Source organism: Platalea leucorodia (genome assembly GCF_965183815.1).
Source record: "Platalea leucorodia genome assembly, chromosome: 3".
Classification (NCBI taxonomy): domain Eukaryota; kingdom Metazoa; phylum Chordata; class Aves; order Pelecaniformes; family Threskiornithidae; genus Platalea; species Platalea leucorodia.
In genome coordinates, this window is record NC_138825.1 from 125,538,681 (window position 1) to 125,562,115 (window position 23,435).

The window sequence follows — 23,435 nt, forward strand, 5'->3', positions numbered from 1 at the left end:
CTCAGAATTTTTTTCCATTTACTGTACATAATCCTTTCCTTCAGAGTTAAATTTGCTAGTCTTTGTGGTTTAGGATAGATGTGTTTTTCCCATGTAGCAAAATCTGCTATCTTGAAACCAGTAAAGCCCTGTGTAACTATCTCGGTGGCAATACACTGATTATGAAGGCAGGTTTGTGCTGCGGTGTGCGTCTCCTGGAAAAGCAATCTCTTTTTTATCTGAAAACATGCAGTGAAAGAAGATCCTCCACAGGCTTCGGTGGATTATTCAGTGCTTGATTACTGTTAAAAATACGCATCTTATTTTTAGGTTGGCTTCAGCTCCCACCCATTAAGTCTTAGCTTATCTTTCCTAGAATGAAGAGATTTCTTTTATCCAGTTTTTGTTATCCAGACTTACTGCTGTAGACTGAGGTCATCCCTCAAGATAAGATAAACAGGACTCTGGGAGTTCATCACAGTCAAATATGTTTTCTAATTCTCTAAGTATTGTCGTTGCGCTTCTCTCTGCCCTCTCCAGGTTTTCAAATGACATGTTTCCTGATGGGGTTTTTTTTTTTCACTTTGATGAAGATGGGAATCATGAGTACAGCCTTCTGGTACTGGTCAGACCAAAGCAAGTGCCGATCTAATGTGGTTTCTTGATTCCTGCTTGGGTTTGCGTTCATCTACCCAAGGGCAGTATTAGACCTTCCAGCCTCGGAGGTACACTGCTGTGACTCCCGAGGGCTCTTAAGGAATTTATTATCAATGTACAGAAATATATAGACGATTATGGCAGATATATAGAGAATTGTGTACTGTGCCCAGTCCTTGGCACCGTTTAAATTACTAGTATAGACTTGTACCAATCCCCTGTCTTTGTAACTACTGCTCCTGCAGTTTTTGGGGCGGCTGCTGGCAGTTGGCAATCATTTGCCATGTTCTCTTCCATAATTGATAAAAATGTCAAATAATGGAGCTTAGGACTGATGCCGACACAACATCAGCGTAAACACACCGACCTTATGATGATTGCCCCATTGCAATCACATTTTTGACCGGTCAGGTAACAAGATTGCTGAAAAAAGCATGTATTTTCATCAGAACAAACCCACCGGTTCCCCAATTTTAGCAAAAAGACATGAACTGGTTCTAAGGGTTTTCAATCAAGGGAACTGGAAGCTTTAAGTGCTGCAGTTCTTTTTGGAAACAGGAGACCTGAATCCCTGTATCAACAGCTGTATCTGTTACCCCAGAAGGACAGGGAGGATGATAATACAGTAAAGCAATCTACGTGAGACAGTTTCTGGAGAGAGGCGGGAAGATCAATCAGTCATTCATCCGCCTACCATTTGGGATCTAGATGAGCATTTAGATACAGATTAAGCTACATAAATTATACTAAAAATGGAACTGACGTAGAAGAGCCATCAGCACTGTACCTCAGAATAATGCAGTGATTTGGGATTTACAGAGGGATGTCAAAAACAATGGGCAATTTAATAGAACAGAGCCTACCGTACGTGCCGGGGAGAAGGCGAAAATGCAGGAGACAGGCAGCCTCTTCACACAGGTTCTTTATTTTTCCATTGCACTGTAGCAATTACGGAAAAACAAGCGCTAACGCAACAAGCAAGCTCTCTGCACATTTTCTTATTGACAGGTCTAACCCTTGGTTTTCTCTTTCCTTCACTGGAGCTTCAAGGTGCATCTTTATAACCAGTCCCCACGTGTTCATGCAAGCCAAGGTGATGCAGACACCTGCGTTTTGGTGTCTGCCCGTCTGGGTGAATCGGGTTTTGAGCTGTCTCGATAGTCACGGAAGAGCTGGTCAATGCGGGGCTTGGTTTCGCTGGCTGCACATAAGCGTGTAGCACCACTCATGATGCCCTGGGGCACGTCACATCAAGGTGCTCCTTCAGGTTGGCACTGATCTCACAAAGGTCTTGTGTCTCTAAGCTCCACGCAGATGTTTCTGATGCTGTAGAGCATTTCAAAGGCTTTCAGCACCCATATGGGAGCAGCTGAAAAAACTCCTACCATCAACAGCGTGAGGAGAGCAATTCAGCTGAGAAACAACTGCTGGTTCAGCAGCTCGTTCACTCCACTTTCCAGTGACTATCAAACAGAAACCCCTTGCCTGTCTCCAGAGTTCAGGTGCCCTGTGCATATGTAGACACCTAAAACGTCTCCGAATCTTGAGCCAAATCCTATGCAGACACAAAAAGTCAAAGGCCTTAGTTGTCCAACAGCTTTGTGCAACCATCACCGCTGAGTTTGTGTCCTGCAGAGATGCAAACACCTGCCAGAACTGAATTAACACTTTGCAGCCAGGTTGCTGGTAGCCCAAGAGTTAGCAGCGATCTCCTTCCGTGGCGTGGCTTCTCACAGCTCCATCAGTTTCCTGGGCTTAAGAGAAGTTGCCAGCAGCTGAGGCTCAGCCCTGGGGTTTTTAAATCAAGATTTCCCACTGTGGTACAAAATATTTTGTAAGTCAGGTTCCAACTTACGAGAGGGCAAATTACTGGGTACGTTCAGTGGCCAGTGCTGCACACATCAGGCTACATTGTCGTTAGCATCTTTCCCTGCCTAAAATCTGAAATTTTAACACAGATTTCACTACTTGGAAGCCATTGTGATGCGGCCTTTCTCTTGGTAAAACTGTAACTTTGGTAATAAATTTCTCAAATATTTTCTGTACAGTTCACTTTGGGATTCCTGTGTTTTTATCACCCTGAACTCTCGTTTTGCAGGATGGGCTTGAATAGAAATAAATCACCGCAGGTGAGGGCAGAGAAACACAGTTTTGGGTAGGACTGATAGCATGGCAACCCATCCAAGCTGGGCATCTGGATGTTTTCCATAGCAAACCAAGGAAGAGCAGTATTTTCAGAACATAATTCATCCCATCTTAAAATAGGAGAGTGGAGCAGATAGGACGGCCTGTTCTCCAGAGAGGTTTATTTCATTCAACTCCCATCAAGTGCCCTGGTGAGCAGGCAGAGTAGCTGGCTTGATTTATTTTTTTTTTTTTAATAACTGCAATTGGGCAAAACCCGTTTCCTTTATTTACCTAGGAAAAACTGCAGAATTTTAAAGCAAATTTCAACGCCATGACAATTTGACTCCTATTACACATTGATTAGCCTTTCCAAAATTTTATTTAGCACAATATCTTTCATATTCCCCATCATAACTAGTATTCTACGTTCCCCACTCCAGATTTTCCTTACTGATCTCCTAGGCCTCAAGATTTATTCCCTCCCTTACCAAGACCTTTCTTCCTCCTCAACCCCAAATTCATACTTGCTAAAATATTTGTCAAGTTCTTCCAAGTCATTGAAAGTCTTAAGTACATTCACATAAACCCATACAAGTGGCTAAATTATATTAAGGGCTTTTATTTATTTAAACTATCGATAGTGAAAAAATAAGCAATGATAACTGTCCCTATACTTGGGGGTAACATTTCACTAAGCAACTGCACAGCACAGTGCTCTGCTGGAGGTGCTGATGTGATCTATCTTACAAATAAATGGTGTATAACTGGATTTCCTTCATAATCTCCCATAATAAATTCTGCAGATAACACAGAATATCTTCAAAATCTGTAAAAACATCACTTCTGTAAAAAAAGCAAGGGTATTTTTTCCTAGCAGGCTGACTTGTAATAGATTAGATGATAGTGGAAAAAGTATTACATGGCACCTAATGTATTTTTAGCAGCCTGTTTTGCTTATATGCATAGATATACACTTGGTCAAAATATTGTGGCTTTCTTTGTGATTCTGTTTTCCTCTGATGGCAAAACTGCACAATAAAAAAAAAAAAAAGCTAATGGAATCAATTAAGTTTTTTGGTGGAAAATTATGCAACGTAAACACGCTCCGCCGGTGGTTTTAAATGCATTGCGCAGTGCCTAGCAGATTCCTTGGCTTTGTCAGTCAGCGCTGGTTTGTATGCAGTGGCACTGATGACTTTATAAAAACAAATGACAGAGTTGTTTACGCTGCCCTATTGAAGGAAACAATCATATTTAATAGTGCTGGTTTCCCATACAGGGCTAAAAAAACAACTCTTGCGCTATATGCTGTAATAAGCTTTTTATAAATGTGCTCACGTGGTGCTGAGCAGAGCCTGCTGTGCCGATACTATAAAACGGAAAGGGAGCTTCATAAGCTTTAAGTGCTAGCGTATATTACCGTACAGCAACATTCCCCGTCGTTAATAAAGTTTGTAAGAAATACACAGGCAAAAGATTAAAAATACATGTATGAAACTATCCGCGGTAATAAAAGGCAATGTTGTTCGGACGGCTTGTTTATTTGCTTGCCCTATCTGAGATGTTTTAAGGGGTACGGTGAATATGATTGAACAGATGAGCTTTCCCCCAGGGCCCTGCTTCGCCCTGCCCAGCATCTTCCCAGGGATGCTGGTCCAGGCATGCTGGTCCAGGGATGCTGGTCCAGGGATGGAGGCTGCATCCCTGAGCCCTCTTGTGGGCTCCTTCCTCCACTGCAGCAGGCAGCTCCTGCAAACCAGGCAATTCCTCTGCTCCGAGCTGATCTTTCTGAAACGTGAGCTGTTTCCTCCTCTCCCTGCACAAGAAAAGCGTGTGAAAATAAAATAAAACTGGTATTTCATTAAAGGTGATGAGAAATTTTCAGGGCTTTGACCACAGATATCTTATTTTTGCTCTGGCATCCAGCAATAACAGTGATTATTGAATTGCAACGCAGAAAGCTCTTCTGGGAATAGGTATGCAGCACAGCTTGTCATTGCTTGGCAAAATGCACTCAGGTGCTGATGTAAATGGAAAGGTTGTATATTTGAGATAGTTTCGTTGGCGAAATCATAATAAAATGGATTAAGAGACAACTGAAATGCTTCTTGGTTTTAAACAAAAATATCAGGACGTTTCCTGACAGCATCTGGATTCTTGAGGGAAATTAAATGCCAGGTAATATTCTATATGGAAGAAAATAAATTAGCAACATATGTAAAATATATCTGACTGCCTATTAAATTATCTTCTTTATCATCCACGGGATGCACTGACTTTGGATTCCGTTGTGTATTGGAATTGCTACGCAGTGTATTGCTATGCAGTGCATGCAGGAAGGCACGGGTCCAGATCACCAAAGATGCTTAGGTATTGAAATTTGGTTGGTATCTAGATATTTTAGTCCCAGGGGAACGCGTGGCACTTTGTCACCTCCTCTGCCCCCCAAGAACTTACATCCCAAATGAGACGGAATATCCCAAAGCCACAATGAGCCCAGTGCAGGTGTTGTTTATTGACTCTAGTTTTTCGTGGTGGTAGGGTGGAATTACAAGGCTGGTTTAGAAACAGTGGTGTGAAGAGGGTTAAAGTACAGATCGCCCACGGAAGATTGTGTTTCGACAATTCTATGGTATAAGGCGTCAAAATGAGCGTAAGAGCAATGCAGAAGAGTAGTCTGTTATAAGACCAGATTATGGAGAGTGAAAAATGGGATATGGATAGCTGCAAAACTGGGCATAACCTTTTGGGTAGTCAACAGCAACACTTTTTATGGACAAACTGGACAGAGCATAACCTACAATGAATATACATGGATTAACCAAAGGTTGTGACTTTCAGCAGCAATGTTCTCGGACGATGAAGTGTCCTACAGCTGGAGTCATTAAAAACTCAATATTTGTCACATCTCTGTAATTGCAGTCCCTTGGTATCTTCTATTCTGAGTGTGGGAGGTTATAAATATTGTTGATGACTCAGCATTTGCTTTAGACTTCTTCGTCTTTACTAGTCATGTTTGCACTACTTATTCGTGTTGTCACTCTTCGTCAATGTGAACCTTCACCCAAGGGGAGGAGATTTCCAGTGAAGTCTGGGGGACATTTGCCTTTAGTTCAATTAATGCCAATGTGGACCCTTCTTTTATAAAGGGGATTTAAAAAATTGCTTTCCCTTTTAATTAAAAGATGCAAAAGAAGAACAAGATGATACAGTTTTTACCTGTCTTTGGGAAGGGCATGTTCCTTCAGATATTTTCCATGGTAGCTGGAAGGATACAAAAATCCTGTTTTGGGGATGAGCAGTTCTGGCACAAATACCAAGAGACGACACTTCCATCCTTAAAATAAGCCCCCCGACATAAGTGATAATTTAATATACATCATACCATCTGCTTGCAGAAATGTGCAAGCTGCTCCCAAAGAAGTCAATGGGAAATGCATTTTTCCTATTATTTTAAACATTCCAAGATGTTTAAATGATAACCTGATGTCAGGAAAGCATGCGATAGTCACCTTTCCCCAAAGACCAACACAGCTTGCCGCTGGAGAGAATAATAACCGCTGCAAACCCCACCGTTTCTCCTCCTCCCCCCTCTGCCCTTCACAACCTGCCGGCTGAAAACACAGACCTTGCAGAGTGCTCTGCCAGCTAAAAAGGCAGATGGGGAAGGGAGAAGGTTGCAGAGCTACAAGGCATAGGGGCCCTGGCAGCAGCTTTTCCCTTTATCCACCGTGAGCTTCCATCTTGAATACTTTTACTGATCTTGACTTCACCTACAGAAACGTGTCAGCAGGCAGGAGATGTGCTAACACATGCAAGCAGCGTTTGAGGCGTTTGGGGCCAGAGAAAGGCTTGAGCTAGCTCTTTCCCCTATATACCAGTTCATACAAAACGCTAGGCTGGGCCAAGCCTTGCAGAGGTATTTTTGTGTCTGGGTCTTCTGCAGCCTCCCAGGCTCACTAGAGCTTGGGTCCAGCCTTGGCAGGACAGCACGGACTCCACTGAGGCGTCTCCTCTTTCTGATGAAGCCGCTCACAAACACTTGTAGAAAAATTTGAGAATAGGGCAAATGTGCCATGGCACTGCCCCAGACCCTGCCCTTGGGTTGTGGTGAACCTGCAGCTCAGATGCTGTCTTGAGCTTGTACTATCAAATTATAATCGTTCTCTGCTCATCTCCTCACAGCGCTTGTCGATCTGCAGACATCCCTCCCTTCTTCTCCAAGCCCGACTGTCCGTTTCAGTCAACTTCACCTCTTCTTGTGTTAGTGTTGTTCCATAGCCTCCATCATCCTTACTCCTTTCAGTGACGCTTTCCCAGCTTCGCAGTGTCCTTTTTGAGGGGGAAGAAAGGGGACCCGAACAGCACGCGTTTTTCAAGGTGCAGGGCCACCATGATCTACAGACGTGCAAAGCAATCCTAGAATCGCAAGTGGGTTTGGTTGGAAGGGACCTTTGGATGTCTCCACTCAAATCCTACACTTGGAGTAGGTCCAGCTTAGCCCAGGTTGCTCAGGGTCTTGTTCACTTAGGTTTTGGGTATCCCCAAGGATGGCAGTTCCACTGCCTCTCTGGGTCACTGTCCCAATGTTTGACCACCCTCAGTGGAGATTTTTTCCCGTACATCTGGCCAGAACCTCCCTTGTTGCAGCTTGTGTGCATTTGAATCTCATCCTTTCTCCGTGCACCTCCAAGAAGAGTTTTGCTCCATCTTCTCAACACCTTCCTTTAAGACAGATGAAGGTGGCAATAACATCTCCACTCAGCCTTTTCTTCTTAACGCTGAACAAAGCCAATTCCTTCAGCCTCTCTTCATATTCCATGTGCCCCATTTTCCTAAGCATATTGATGGTGCCAATGGACTCAGTCCAGTTTGTCAGCGTCTTTCTTGCTGACTGGGGAGTCTAGAAACTGGACACAGTTCCCCAGATGGGAATCTACACACGTGAAATGGTGGGGGGTTGTTTTACTCTTTTTCACTTCCTAGCAATTTCTAACACTGAGTTTGTCACTTGGAGGGGAAAAGAATTATTTTTTTATTTCCTACTGGGCAGTGGGTTTTCTGCCATTTTTGTGACCCTATCTGCCGTAGCTCTAAGATCACATCTCCACCGACGACGCCTCACTCGGCTTCGGTACTTGTCAGAGATTTAGAGCTGCTTTTCCCCCTGCGCTTTAATTTGCCGTGACAGACATTGAATCTCAGCTTCCATTTTATCAGCCTGCCTCTCAGTGCTATGAGGTTTCTGGACTGGTTTTTATTTGCACAACCTCAAATAATCCAATATCACCAGCAAATATATCATCCAGTATCATCAGATTTGTTCAGCAGTCCACCTCCCAGCACTAGGATCCTGTTAACAACCCCCCTCTCTTGCAAAACGCTTTGTTGCTTGTCCTTCATTCAGTGACAACCCATATATCTCTTATACCATCTCATGCCCATGGCAGCTTGCTTTTCTTCGCAGCCTTTGGTAAGGGCCTTTGAAAGGTCACAGACACGCAACGCAACCGGATTAACGTACTCGTTGCTGCTGGTGAAGAGCTCTAGCAGTTTTGCTAAGCAAGACTTCAGCCTGCAAAACCCTTGTGGAGTCTTCCCCAACTTCACGCACTTCATGTTTCTGTTCTCTGTGATAATTTCTAGCAATTTCCTCTGCACAAACCGTTCAGATTTGAGTTCCTTTGGCGTTCTTCGAAGCATAGACTACAGCCTGATGTTATTCACTTTACACCTTGGTCCTCTGTTGGCCCTTTGTACTGCCTGGCAGGCTTCTTAATCCAGTCGTGTTTGGAAAAGGATTGATAATTTGTTCATGCTCTTAGAAAGTTGCTCTTCAAATCTTTTAGTCTACCTTTTTAATAGAATGTATGTTCTCTATTTATTCCTTGTTTGAACACGAAGTCTTCTTACTTGTAATAGCTTCCTTCGCTCTGATCTTTAATTACAGTAGCTTTCTTCTGGTCTTTTTAAAGTCTTTTTTGATACACTCTATGTATTTTCTCTGCGCCTCTAATATGGTGTCTTTAAACAATACCTCTGCTGCTTGCAAACATTTCACCCATTCGTGGCTCTTACTAATTTCCTTTTAACAAGTTGCCTCATTTTTCATAGGGCTCCTTTTTAAATCCAAGACTGCGCTGGTGATATTTTTGGCTTTCTTATTCCTACGACAATACTGAAGCTCAGTACATTACAGCTTCTCAGAGCGTCTCTTTGATAATACCAGAGTGAACCTGGGCTGCACCAGGAGTTCCTTCTCCACTGACTACATCTCCAAGAAGCATTTGTTCACAAGTATCTAAAAATTTAACCTCAGCATCATGTTTGGACAGTATCTTTACCCAGTGTACACAACTTTTCTCCTTTTTATTGCATCTTGTACACCCACAGCACCTCTGGTCTCCTTTAGGACATCTCGGGCAGTGTCACTACCCTGGCCAAGCGATTGAGGAATAGCTCCGTTACAGTCCTCCTCTTGGGTGTGGTATTGCAGTCTGTTGGCGTCGGTATTGTTGATACAGTTAACTTACTTATCTGATGTGACTGATATGGCACTACTCCTCCACAATGCAAATTACTCTGCCCCTCCTGTATAATTTATAGTTTGCTCTGGTAGTGTCCTGATTATCTTCTCCCCGGTAATTTGCTGCAATGCCTATTACATTCATGTCTGCACTGAAAAGCAGACCGTCCAGTTCATCTATCTTGTCTTTTATACCAGTTGTATTGATACGAGGAGCACATCAACCTATGCCCCAACTGCCTGTTTTATGTGCCCACTGAAGCAGGATCTGAATTGTCCAAAGAGATCTTCACCGCTTCCGACTGTATCTTTCTCACCTTCAGTCGTACCCTTCACTCCAGAACACACGATTCTTGGCCAGGATTCAGTTTCCAGACAACTACCATCCTTTACATTCGCACCGGGACACTGTACAGCCAGGAAGGACAAGCTGAAGGTCAAGAGAGCAACTTCACAGCTGGGAGCTTCAGTTTGGACTCGTGGCGAGGAAAGGACATCATTACCTTGAGGGTGGGAGCTCCTGTTTCTAATGCCGTTCATGCACTTCATTTAATGACCCTTAAAATGGATAGGCAGAGGACTCCTCTCCCACTTTTTAGATGCCTGCCTTCTCCAGTGATACCCCTAGAGCTACACCTCTACACAACTTCGCCATCATGGCCCATAGTCCTAGCCAACACACCATCCAGGCCTTCCCCATGGAAAACGTGTCTCAAGCCGTGTTCCTCTCCGGAGCAGAGCGCTCTCCTACAATGCTGCAGGACTTTTCCATATTCTTGTGGTTTGCAGGCTGGAAGCTCCCTCACACACAGGGAGCTTTCTTCTGAACACTGAGGAAAGACACCCCGTGAAAGCACAAGGAGAAAAGAAGAGATTGCTGCTGTTCGTTACCAGCTGATAGGGGCAGAGAAGTCAGACATCTTATGGTAGACCCACATTCACTACATTTTCAGAGAACTTGAGATTGCAGCTATGCCTTGAAACCTTCCTCCCAAACAGAGCCCACCAGGAGAACTCAGAAATGCTTTTTTTTTTCCAATCCTTGTGAGATTCAGACATAAGGAAGGCGTTGAGCAGATCAGCCCTGCAAAGGACACTTTAAATGACCGTATCATTTACCAAAGCTGTCCCACCTTCCCTGGCTTGTGGTTGTTCTTTGCAGGCATCATTCCTCTCTTTATACCACCCCAAACATTTGGATGGCCGTGGGTTGAGCCAGACCACAAAACTGATCTGGATTAAAATAAACCCAGAAAAAAAAAAAAAAATATATATATATATATTTGCTTATGTTTTAGGGGGTTAAATCTTTTCTCAGTCCTACTCCTAAAAGTCTTTGGAGATGACTGCCACAAAACCCAGTGGCATTGTCGATCTGCACGTTCTTCACCAGCATAAGGCTCTGGTGGGGTCTGGGCATCGTCTTCTCCCTCCCATGAGAGTGGAGCTGCTGATTTGGAAACGGAGTTGGAAAACATTCAGATGCTGGGAGGTGTGCGTGCTTGCTGCAAAGCTCTTACAGGTGTGCTAATGAGAGACAGCGCTCTGCTCATCACCAGCCTGAGACCTTGGAGAATATTAGTAAAAATGCCAATTTGCATGTCTTGGGGTTAATTGAGGAAATCTCCGATGGAAAATCTTGCTGTCACTTCTGAAGCCTGTTCTGAATACAAATTGTATGTCTCCACGGGATATTGTGAAAGCTTTTCAACTTCTTCACAAACCTGTAGAAACAAGGAAGGTTGTTAGCTCCCAGGGCTCACAAAGGGAGTTTTCCTCAAAATTTCATAGTCACTTGTTATCTGTGTTGACATTAACGTGGGACTCATAGGCCAAGTGTGGAGAATATGTGGGATCCTCTACCAAACGTACGATAGGGAAATGAGTATTTTCTCAGATATTACCTAGGCCACGCGTTTTTCTAAGAGATATTTCTGCTTGCAAAAAAACTTCTTTTCAAGTGGGACAACTCCCTTACTTTATGCCTTTATTCTATGCCAAGTTTCTGGTGGTTAAAAATACTTACTGTTTTTTTTTTATCTTTGATTAAGCTGAGAAGTTTTTTGACAATATGCAGTTGTCTCGTTGACAAACTTCAGAAAGCGTAAAAGAAAGGAACTGGTTAATTCACCTGATACTGATGAAGAATCAGTGCAGATTTCTATTCTCCCAGGATCACAATGTGTTTTTTCATCACCTGATCTTCTAGGGGGGCTTCTTTGCTTTTACAACTGTTTTATTATATGCCACTATAAGATTACCACCGACAGTGCAACTCACAACCAGAAATCCAGAATATTTCTATGTTTAATTGCAAATGCTGTGTGATTCTCTGATCATTCGATCAGCCGTTAGGGGATTTTATAAATGTCTTCCTTCGCATTATGTCTGTATAATTAACTGTTCTTGTTGAAACACCTAATTTTTTGAGGAGTTTATGGAGAACACTAGGGAGAGGCATTGGTTTGATGTTGATTTTAAATGAATTATTACTTGGTTTTCAAAGTTAGCTTCTGGTAGTTTTGACATTCAGTCTTTTTTTAAACCAGCATGTCCTATGGAACAAAAAGATAAAAAATTAATTAGAAAAGGCAAGAGAAGAGAGCAAAAAGATCAAATTTTGTCTTCAGCAAGAGTTCCATAAAACCAAACTCAATTCCTGAACCTCCATCAGAACAGGAAAGTTTTACCAAATTCCTTTCGCTTACATTTTTCCACTTTTCTCATTTGAGCATTCAGACATGGCTGTGCGATGCTGCTGATTTCAACATGTCGCAAAGGGTATAATTAAAAGCAGAATTCTACCTTGATTATCGCTCTGATATGTGCACTTACTGGCAGTCGTAAGATGATGAGCTGCTCAAACCGTACAACCATGCAAAGCATTACAGGTAATGCGGCGTGCCCTCGTTTGGGGTGGCTTTCTAGTTAGTGGCACGGAGGTAACCAGTGAAGGGAGAAGATGTTGGGGTGAAACCCCTGAGGAGGGTGCCGGAGCCACGTGTGTGTTTGGTGGCATTGCAATGCCTCTCCGGTGCTTTCTTGGGTGAGTACCAATTCTCCATGCCTAAACACTGCATCGATGAAGTGGGGATAAGCACACATTATCCTTTCTCTTGCAAAGGCAAGGGACATTGAGAGGATAAATAAAATTAATTAGTGCCTGAAATAGCAAAAATACATAGTACAATGGTTGACTGTACAATAAGTACGGGTTTCAAGATCTGTCACAAGCTGCTGAAGGAGAAATAAATATCTGTTTTTTTCAGGGGTGTTAACATGGGAAAAGCAACCCAGGCAGGCACTTTTGAAGAGAAATTAGGAACAAAAGAGAGCACGTGGTAAAATGTTATAATAGTCCGAGCCAGAAGATCCTACTCATTTCCTGTAGGAGGAAAGTCACCAAGACTTGGGAAGGGGAAAGCCCACATGATTAAAAGAAGAACAAGACTGACTTCTCTCTGACTGACAGTCTGTGCATCAATGCTATTCTGTTTCAAGACAGTCGTGTTCGCAGGATAGTACAATCAAGCCAAATATAAAGCTGCAGAAAGGCACAATGACTGGCAGAGAGAACATCAAAGATTCACTTACCGGTGTAAGGAAGAGACAGAGAATTAAATCTCAAGTGGCAAACAAAGTTTCAACCCTTGCTAAGGCTGACCAGAAAGACTAGCCCTAAATATGAGATATAAAACAGCAAGTGCAAGACTGGAAAAAATAGGATGTTGTGGGTGCATTTAACATGTGCCATACATCATTCTCACAAGGTGTTGGGCTCCATTTCTTCACCTTAGTCACAAGGTGGGTATGACCCTGGTGAAGCTGTGGCAAAGTTGCTGCATCCTGAAGTTTTACGCTATAATAAATATTTTGAAAACAACATTATTCCCTATTTACTCTTTATTGTGAAATGCCTTTTAAGCTTCAATGATTTTTTTGGGGTGACTGTGTTTATATAGATGCGTTTGCATACAGTCATGTAAAAATATGTGTAAATATTTGTATAAATATAGACATGTACTCACATCCATATATACTTCTATATACAGCCTTATCACAAAGGAGATCTGAAACGTGGCTGGGACATACACACTGAACTCGTTTCCTCGCCAGACCACAACCTCCTTTGACCACAGGCCTGTGACTAAATTTTCTAGGATCAGAACGAGATTTTCAAAGGAGGCTTGGCATGTGTCAATACCATAAAGCCATGAGCAAGGGCTGGCTCAGCACCTTCACGTGCTGTGTCTTCTGAGAGCCGCAATGGCTTATACCCCTCCGGTGGCGTAGAGCTGGGATGGGCAGCACCAGTCTCTGCAGCCTTGTCCATGGCATCATAACGGTGCTTGTTACTGCATATAATTTATAAGGGCTTTCCCCCTTATAGTTTTCACAGTCCTGTACCTACCCCAGGTGCTCGAGACTTTGCTTTCAAGAAAAAGAGGGGTACGTCTTTTCAAACTCAGCAAGTAAGTGCTGTTACAATGCATTGCCCATCAGAGCACGTGGGATAGATAAGCAAGACCTCTCCAACCCGGAGCAGGCTTGTCCTCCCGTTTCCTTCTCTCTGACCCCACTCTAGACTCCTCTTGGGGAGGGGATGCTTTTACCTCCTTCTGCTGAAGCTGTTGAGATGGGTCTCTAATGTGCCATATGTTCATCGAGCTGCTGGGAGAGACCTGTGACCCAGACCTTGCTCCATAAATTAATCCCTCACTTTCATTCATACTAACAAACTAAACGGGGTTTAGCGAAGGCGAGAGGATGGCTCTTTGCCCTGAGGCCAAGCAGTACGGCTAAGCTCACTGTCCCAAAACAAGGGTGGCCATGTCCACACCGTTCACTGGGAATGACCCCTGGTTCATGTTATACCCTCTGCTGTGCCTGGGGATTATTTGGGTCAATGTTAGTTGGCGCAGATCAAAACTATGCCAGGGAACGTGCTGACAATTTAACACCGCCCTTGCACCCTTACAGCCCAATGCCATAGGCATAACCTGAGCCTCCCCCTTTCAGAGTCAGGCGAAAGGGTTGTGTTTCCTCTTCCCCCTCTGGTGCAATTCCTATTTAAATGCCAAGTAAAGCTGAAAAGCTTCCACTGAAGGGAGATAACACACCTACACCCCATCGTGGGACCATCGCCTAAGAGCTTTGCAGAGAGATGGGGGCTCGAACTCTTCAGAGAAAGGAAGGCATAAACCCCTGGTGTCCAGCATCCTGATAGAGAGCCCCATTAATGAAGAAAAACCAGTCCTCCATTGCTCTGTGTTGTGCGAGTCCTGACTCGCTAAAACTTTCCTACCAGATTGAACCTCTGAAATGGGATTGATGGAAAAAACCTAAACTGTGAATCATGACAGGTTCAGTGCCTAACAGCATCCCCTGGAACTGTTTAATACACTGGTATAGAGGCCACTCACATGCTTGGGAATGCAAATATTGCTAACTTGAGCATCTCTAACCATCAGCTACCTCCTAGGTTATACAGGAACCTGGCTGGGACTCTTATGAACCAGATTTAGGAATGGCACATCTAATGCAACTGTTAGACCCATGATATCTACTCAAATCCCTTTGTGAGTCTTGCTTTTAGTGTCTCTCTGCCTCCTTTTCCTGCCTATAGAAGGAGGCTCACATCTCCCCCCTCCCCACCCTGATAACAGTGTCGTGAAAATAAAGACATGGGATTACTGGGGGCTGAGGTGTTGTATAAGCAGCCTTCTCCAGTTCTGCCCTGTTTCCAAAATCCACAGTCTCCCTGCAGAAAGGTACAACTTTCATGGAATCAGAGTCATAGAATCATTAAGGTTGGAAAAGACCCTTAAGATCATCAAGTCCAACCGTTAACCTAACTGCCAGGTCCATCTCTAAACCATGTCCCTAAGCGCCACATCCACACATTTTTTGAACACCTCCAGGGACTGTGACTGCACCCCTGCCCCGGGCAGCCTGGGCCAGGGCCTGACAGCCCTTTGGGGGAAGAAGTTTTTCCCAATACCCAACCCAACCCTGCCCTGGCGCAGCTTGAGGCCGTTCCCTCTCGTCCCATCGCTTGTTCCTGGGGAGCAGAGACCGACCCCCCCGGCTCCAGCCTCCTTTCAGGCCGTGGCAGAGAGCGATGAGGGCTCCCCTCAGCCTCCTCTTCTCCAGGCTGAGCCCCCCCAGCTCCCCCAGCCGCTCCTCCCCAGCCTTGTGCTCCAGCCCCTGCCCCAGCCTCGCTGCCCTGCTCTGGCCACGCTCCAGCCCCTCCATGGCCGCCTTGGGGTGCGGGGCCCAGCGCTGAGCACAGCATTCGAGGGGCGGCCTCCCCAGTGCCCAGCGCAGGGGGACGATCCCTGCCCTGCTCCTGCTGGCCACACCGTTCCTGACACAAGCCAGGATGCCCTGGGCCCTCTTGGCCACCTGGGCACCCTGCTGGCTCGTGTCCAGCGGCTGTCGACCAGCACCCCCAGGCCCTTTCCCGCTGGGCAGCTCCCAGCCGCTCCTCCCCACGCCTGCAGCGGTGCCTGGGGTTGCTGTGCCCCCAGGGCAGGACCCGGCCCTGAGCCTTGCTGCCCCTCACCCCGGGGCCTGGGCCCATCGCCCCGGCCTGGCCAGGGCCCCCTGCAGAGCCTCCTGCCCCCCAGCAGACCAACGCTCCCGCCCGACTGGGTGTCCCCTGCAAACTGGCTGAGGGTGCCCTCCATCCCCTCCTCCCGATCATCGATGAAGATATTGAACAGGACCGGCCCCAGCACTGAGCCCTGGAGAACACCACTCGTGACCAGTCGCCAGCTGGATTTTCTTCACCCTCTTCAAGGCATTGCCAGCGAAGACCAGCTCAGGGGGGGACTTCTGACACCCTGTTCAGCTGGAAGAGTTTCTGCATCTTAATATCAGGGGAGAGAGCCAAACACAGGAACCCTGACGGGACTGAGATTGTGGCATAGGGACGTTGCACCGGGACAATTGGAATGTGCCATGGAGAAATGACTTTGCACTGAAAATACATCCCAAGATCATTAACATGTTGTGTTTTGTTTAAAAAGTAAAAACATTAATTTCCTAGAAATCTCATGTAACCCCAAGTTTGCAATCCATCTGCCTAATGCCTTTTAAATGGTACAAAAAAAGCAGGTCATGATTATTGCTTGCACTCAAAACTGAGCATTGCAGTGCAGCAGGAACATGACCACGGCAAGGAAAATCTCTGGTTCTTCCAAGAGTCCAGGTTTCCCGCAGGCAGAGGGACTGGGAGAAGCTGATCCCTTCACACCTCCCTTTGTGCCTCCAAGCATCCCATTTGCGATTTATCGCAGCGGTATATCCCACGACAGCCTCTCTTCACTCACCATCTATTAAAGCTCTAACACCTCTCCGGAGCCACTGCTTTCCAAGAGCAATTTGCCTTTTTGTAGGTTCATCTTGTGTTTTTTGTTCCTAACACATTTAAGTTTGGATTAGGGTGCAATAAAAACAGCTGTCCCTTCCTCATTGTGATTTACCGTTCTGCAGTAAATCTAAGGGATACCTGGGCCGTTCATCAGACGTGCTTCTATATTTATTTCTCAGTGACTAATAAAAATGTGGAACGGTGTCAGACCTTGTTTTGATCTACGTGAAACTTTCATAAACATCCCTCCTTTTGACAGCGATTCTCCTCTGCAAACTGCTTTGTGAGATCTTCCTGTACTGAATCCATTAAAAGGAGATTTCATTGACATTGTAGTGTTATATGGTGCTAATTTAAATGCTTTACAGAAGTCCAAGGACGTTGTGTTTACTCAAAAAGCAACATTCATTTTTGGCACTGACTGCCCGCTGACGAACATTATTAAGTCGCTGGCTGTTTGATATGAGTTACTTCCCCAGTGTCTCATAGGAGGAGATAATCCCACCCATAGCATGTTGTTAAGGCCTTACATGAGGTGAGATAAAGCTGAACAAGAGCTGGTGCATTTGTCCCAATATCCAAGCCTTGTTGTTCCGCCCTGTTTTGGGGCAAAATTTGGAAGCTGATATTGTTCCAGGTGGCACCAGGCAATCTCTGAAGTGCCTCACAAGAGCATCCCCAAATCATTTGCCGTGCCCCAGCTCCATGTTTTGTACAATGTTTAGTCTAAAGACTTGGTTTTGTTTGACCTCAAAGCTTTGAACAGGCAAAGATTGCCCAGCAGGTATGTTGCTTCCCTCTGTTCCTTCTTTGGGAGGAGGGCAGACCTCTACCCTCTGCACTCAAATACACACGTAAGTGAAATACTTAATATGAATCATAGAAGCATAGAATGGTTTAGGTTGGAAGGGGTCTTCAAAGATCATCTAGCCCAACCCCCCTGCAGTGAGCAGGGACATCTTCCACTACATCGGGGTGCTCAGAGCCCCATCCAGCCTGGCCTTGCATGTGTCCACCTCTCTGGGCAACCAGTGCCAGTGTCTCACCACTCTCATCATAAAATATTTCTTCCTTCTATCCAGCCTGAATCGCCCCCCCTTAAGTTTAAAACCATTCCCCCTTGTCCTATTGCCACAGGCCCTGCTAAAACGTCTGTCCCCATCTTTCTTATCAGCCCCCGTTAAGCACGGAGAGGCCGCAATCAGGTCTGCCCGCAGCCTCCTCCTCTCCAGGCTGAGCACCCCCAGCTCTCAGCCTTTCTCCACAGCAGAGCTGCTCCAGCCTCTGACCATTTTGGTGGCCTCCCCTGGCCCCGCTCCCACAGCTCCATGTCCTTCCCGTGCTGAGGACCCCCGAGCTGGACGCGGGGCTCCAGGGGGTCTCCCCAGAGCGGGGCAGAGGGGCAGAATCCCCTCCCTCGCCCCGCTGCCCACGCTGCGGGGGATGCAGCCCAGGAGACGCTGGGCTTTCTGGCTGGGAGCAGACATTGTCAGCTCATGTCCAGCTTTTCATCCCCCAGTACCCCCAAGTCCTTCTCTGCAGGGCTGCTCTCTATCTATTCATCTTCCGATCTGGGGATTGGCCTGACCCAGGTGCAGGACCTTGCACTTGGCTTTGTTGAACCTCATGCAGTTCGCACAGGGCCACTCCTCAAGCCTGCCCAGGTCCCTCTGGATGCCATCCCGTCCCTCAAGCGTGTCAACTGCACCCCTCAGCTTGGTGTCATCCACAAACTTGCTGAGGGTGCACTCAATCCCACTGTCTATGTCACTGGTGAAGATATTGAATAGTATTGGTCCCAATACAAACCCTTGAGGGACACCACTCATTACTGGTTTGCACTTGGACATTGAGCCATTGACTGTAACTCTTCTTTTAACTCTTTTGTTAACCCTTTCTCTCCCCACGGAGAGCTGGCAAAGCTGTTGTGGGTGGGACAGAACTCTGGGAAACCCCACATTCCTTCCTAGGAGACACTCAAACAGAATCATCCAGACCTGCTCATTGCCAAAAAATGGCAGCAAGCGCAAGGCTCCCGCAGCCAGTGCTGGGGCAGGAGGGTGGGATAGGCCTGTTGTAGGGATCAGATGGCTTGGGGGAGTGGGGGACGGGGTGTATTGAGGATGTAGTAGCTTTGATGACTGCTTTGTTCCCAGTTTTTCCATTAAAAGCCATTTATCCAAAACCTCTCCATGCCTGCATGTGATGGGGAGGGAGTGCAGGGGGCACCAGGAAGTGGCACCAAAGAGGTGCAAAAGCATGGCTGAGCCCCAAGTCAGATCCACCAAGCCCCAAAGGGCACCAAGCCGTCCCCAGGGCTGAGTCACCACCAGTGGTGCAGGCAATCATGGAGGGTGGCTCCCCTGTCCCCTTCCCCAGGGGAAGCAGCCCTTTGGTGGGGGAGCCAGGACAGATGGGTCCATGTAGGACTCACAGACATGGTGCTGTGCATAAAGCAGTACTGAGCCCTAAAATCCTGGGCACCATCCTCCCACCCTGGGGCTTTAGCAGGGTGCTGTACCTGCTCCCAATGACCCCACCGTGTCCCCATGCGTCCCACTGCAGCCCCAGACATGGCTCCTCCAGGCTGCCCTGGGGCAGTATGGAACAGGGGCAAGTGGTGAGGCCGCCCCTCGAATGCTGTGCTCAGCGCTGGGCCCCGCACCCCAAGGCGGCCATGGAGGGGCTGGAGCGTGGCCAGAGCAGGGCAGCGAGGCTGGGGCAGGGGCTGGAGCACAAGGCTGGGGAGGAGCGGCTGGGGGAGCTGGGGGGGCTCAGCCTGGAGAAGAGGAGGCTGAGGGGAGCCCTCATCGCTCTCTGCAACGGCCTGAAAGGAGGCTGGAGCCGGGGGGGTCGGTCTCTGCTCCCCAGGAACAAGCGATGGGACGAGAGGGAACGGCCTCAAGCTGCGCCAGGGCAGGGTTGGGTTGGGTATTGGGAAAAACTCCTTCCCCCAAAGGGCTGTCAGGGCCTGGCCCAGGCTGCCCAGGGCAGGGGCTGAGTCCCCATCCCTGGGGGGATTTAAAGGACGGATAGATGTGGTGCTCGAGGACATGGTATAGATGGACTTGGCAGTGCTGGGTTAACGGTTGTACTCGATGATCTTAAGGGTCTTTTCCAACTTAAACGATTCTATGATTCTATAATAAGGCACAGGGCCTGCCTGCCGTAAGGTAGAGGTAAGAACGTTGTGGGGCACCATATCAAAGGTCTCACAGAAGTCCAGGTAGATGACATCCATAGCTCTTCCCTTGACCGCCGATGCAGTCACTCCATCATGGAAGGCCACTAGATCAGTCAGGGATGGTTTGCCCTTGGTGAAGCCATGCTGGCTGTCTCTAAATGGGCTGCTGAGCTGTTGTCTTTCCATTTTCTAGCTTTGCAGTCACCAGTTGTGAAGCATTTATGACTCTCAGTCACTATTAATTTACAAACTGGTAAAAATGAGCTCCCTAAAGCAGAAACATCCTTCTCAGTAAACTGCCTTGGCATTTTATTTGAATCAGGTTTAGTTCTCCTGCTATGTGTGCAAATCTTGTAAATTCTTCACTGTTGCTAATGCTACTGTTCCCAAAAAATGTTCAAGTTCCCTTTTGCCCGAAATCACTTTTGAATTCACTCACTTCTATAACACCACAAACTGATTTGCTGCACACCATATCTCCTACAACACCTCTAAGTAAACGCTATACAGTTGGTCTTTTTCGACGTGCCAGGCTAATAGCTATTGTTTCATTTTGCACTTCTCATACCAGGGAATGTGAAATACTCATTTTTATTTTTAATATATTGCTGCCTGTCCTCACTTTCTGCGATAGTTTCACAGATTTTCAATATGTTTCTGTCACTATTTCTCTTAATTGCCAGATTTTCTACAGAATAGCCCGTTTACATCGATAGAATCACTGTGACCAGAACTGTCAGGAGAGCTCAACAAGTTCAGATGCTCCAGTGTGCAGAACTTGTATTTGATACACCCCTGCCTGGTTTGAAAATCTGATTCCACAGGAGGAGCCAGATGCTGAACACTTCTGAAAAAGTCCATTTTGTATACAAAATTCTCAGATGCTCTTGAACGGTGCAGACCTAACCTGCCTCTGACCTTGATGTAACAGAAAACGTCTGTTCTTGCGGTCCACAGTTGTCTTCACATGTAATGGAGAGCAGAGAAGAACTCTCCGGTGTAAGACCAGAACTGCAAAGCTTATGGCATAGGCCCAGAAACTGCCCTAACACTGCTTCTAGGCTGATGTGCTTGCTCCAGGATCCTTCCCTGTGGGAGTTTTTGTTTGATTGTTTGGTTGTTATATCAATTTATATCATTTTCAGCAACGTTAACTTCCAGTGGTGAGAAGTCATGAGATTAGTCCCCAGATTTATGTGATTACCTTAGGTAAAGAGAGTTTGAGTTTGAATGGCAAACAAATGTTTTTATTCACCTCCTGGGTTTTGCAGATGCTCCTTTTTTTTTTTTTTCAAGAATATCTCTGCACCTCCAGGAGATAAAAACTTGCATGAAAAATGAAAGTTGGTTTTCTCATACAAGGAGATACTTGATAGTTCCTGAGGTCTCAGGAACTATCCTGAGGTCTCAAGATTATCTTTAAAATTGTGAGATATGCAATAAAATCATGAGCGGTAGTGACCTCACGTTTCTGCCCGAGTAGGACAGTGTGTCTATTTTATATCCTAAGGTACAACAGTAAAGTATTTCAAAAAGAAAATAAATGTAATGTATTCATAATTGCTAATGTGATTGAGAATGTACATTTAAGAAATGTAATGGCATAAACCTGAAGAAATCTAATTCTGAAAGGAAGCTGTCTAAATTTAGAGTGATGTAGTACTAATTAATCCATTTAGCATTCCATGCTGGTTTCAGCCCCAGGAATGACTAAACAGAGAACTGCCCCTGGCTTAGGAGGGGCAAGGAAAATGAAAGAGGTTGGATTTTTTTTTTTTTTTTGCTGTCAAGTCAAAACAGATCATCTCTGATCATCTCAGTGACAGAGGTATTTTTTTCCAGGTCGATTTGCACTCGCTGGGTTTGGATGGAAATGCTTTCTAGCAAAGTGAGGGCTCAACCTGTTGGTTTTCATGCAAGTAAAAGCCGTGTCTACTTCAGTGAGGGTTTTAATTGCATCAGGCCAGACAGACAGAGCCCTGAAATGATCAATAGTATAGACATTTATATATGCTATATAGTGGTGTGTACACATACCTATATATATGTACACATATGTATAATCCAGGGACTAACCAAAGTCTGCTGGAGCCAAGCCAAATACTTCCATCAATGCAATGAGCTTGGGATGAAGATCTCCAGTTACCTACTCAAAACCTTCTTGTGGTCCCCGCATTGCATACAGGAGAGCATCACATCAAGGCTTCAAGGGTGGGATGAGATTTTCCCTCCAAAGATGGGGCCAATGCTCTAGTCTCCAGGCCCAGAAGGAGGTTGGCTGAGTATTAGCTTCCCAGAGGAGAGAGGCAGCAAATTCACACGATGGTGGCACGGGGAGGATGGGATCTGGCAAAATGTCTGCAGCAAAGTAGCCTCAGGGAGGCTCCAAGTCCATGCTGTCTTCTTCCAAGAGGGGGCCAAGGATTAGAGATTTTAGAGGTTCCGCTCTCAGTCCTTATTCCCATGAAAAAAATAAGAATTAAGCAAGAAGGAAGAGTCATTGGGACCATGGGACATAAACAGAGACAGAACCAAAATCCATGAAAAATCCTGGTCTTTGAATCAATTCTGTATAAACAACACAGCAGGGAGGTTCTTGTTGGTGAAATCAGTGGACATCAATGAATTCTTCTCAACTGAACGCCCTCAAGTCCCAGCCTTTTTACTTTTCTGGAGTGCTGTTGAAAATTCAGCCTGTTTAACTATTTTTGTTCTTATTACTTATTTTTAGCCTGTGTTTCCTTTCCCCTTCTGCCTATGAGAAACCTTATAATTGTCTTCAAAACCTACTTAAAGTCTGAATCAAGAAGTTAATGTAATGTTGAAATCTGGTACAGCTCTTGCTTATACACACATAGCTTCATTCTCCACGAAGGATGCAATGAAAAGTCACAGTATTTGACAGTTGTGGCCACCATCACTGCTCGCTGGTCCCCCCTACTCTGGGACCAGACCTAAAAGACACTCCAGACTGCTTTATAATTATCATTGCTATTATGAAGGAAGGAGTTAAAGTATAGGGTTGAAGACTAATGCATCTTTTGAGCGTCTTGGCATCGAGAGTAGAGATGTGGAGACTTCAGAGACAGAACTGTCACCTGAATTAAAAGCATTAGGTGTCAAGGGACATTACACTGAGATATTAGGGACAAGGACATTTTTCTGTCTGTGTTGGTCAGACATGTCTAACTGTGGGGCCCTGGTCCAGGCACGCAGAAGGAGGTGGTGAATAGCAATTGGGCTACGCTTGAGCTGTCACTGTGGCTGTATGGGAGATGCCACGCCGTGAAATGCACTCCTTTTTGGGTCTAGGCAAACACTTCCCATGAGAATATCCACTGGGAAGTCCCAGGACTGGGACCACATCAGACAGTGTGACAGGGAGGTCCCCTGGGGGACTGCGATGCTGGGATGCTCCCTTGGCCCTGCTAGCCTCTAAAAAGAAAAAGGCTTCTAAAACCAGAATATAGTACATATATATATGTGTGTGTACATTTATATAGATACACACATCCATATCTCTCCGTCTGTTTGTATAAAGCAGGTATTTTTTTCATGTTAAGCCCTTACATCATGCCTGGTTTGGC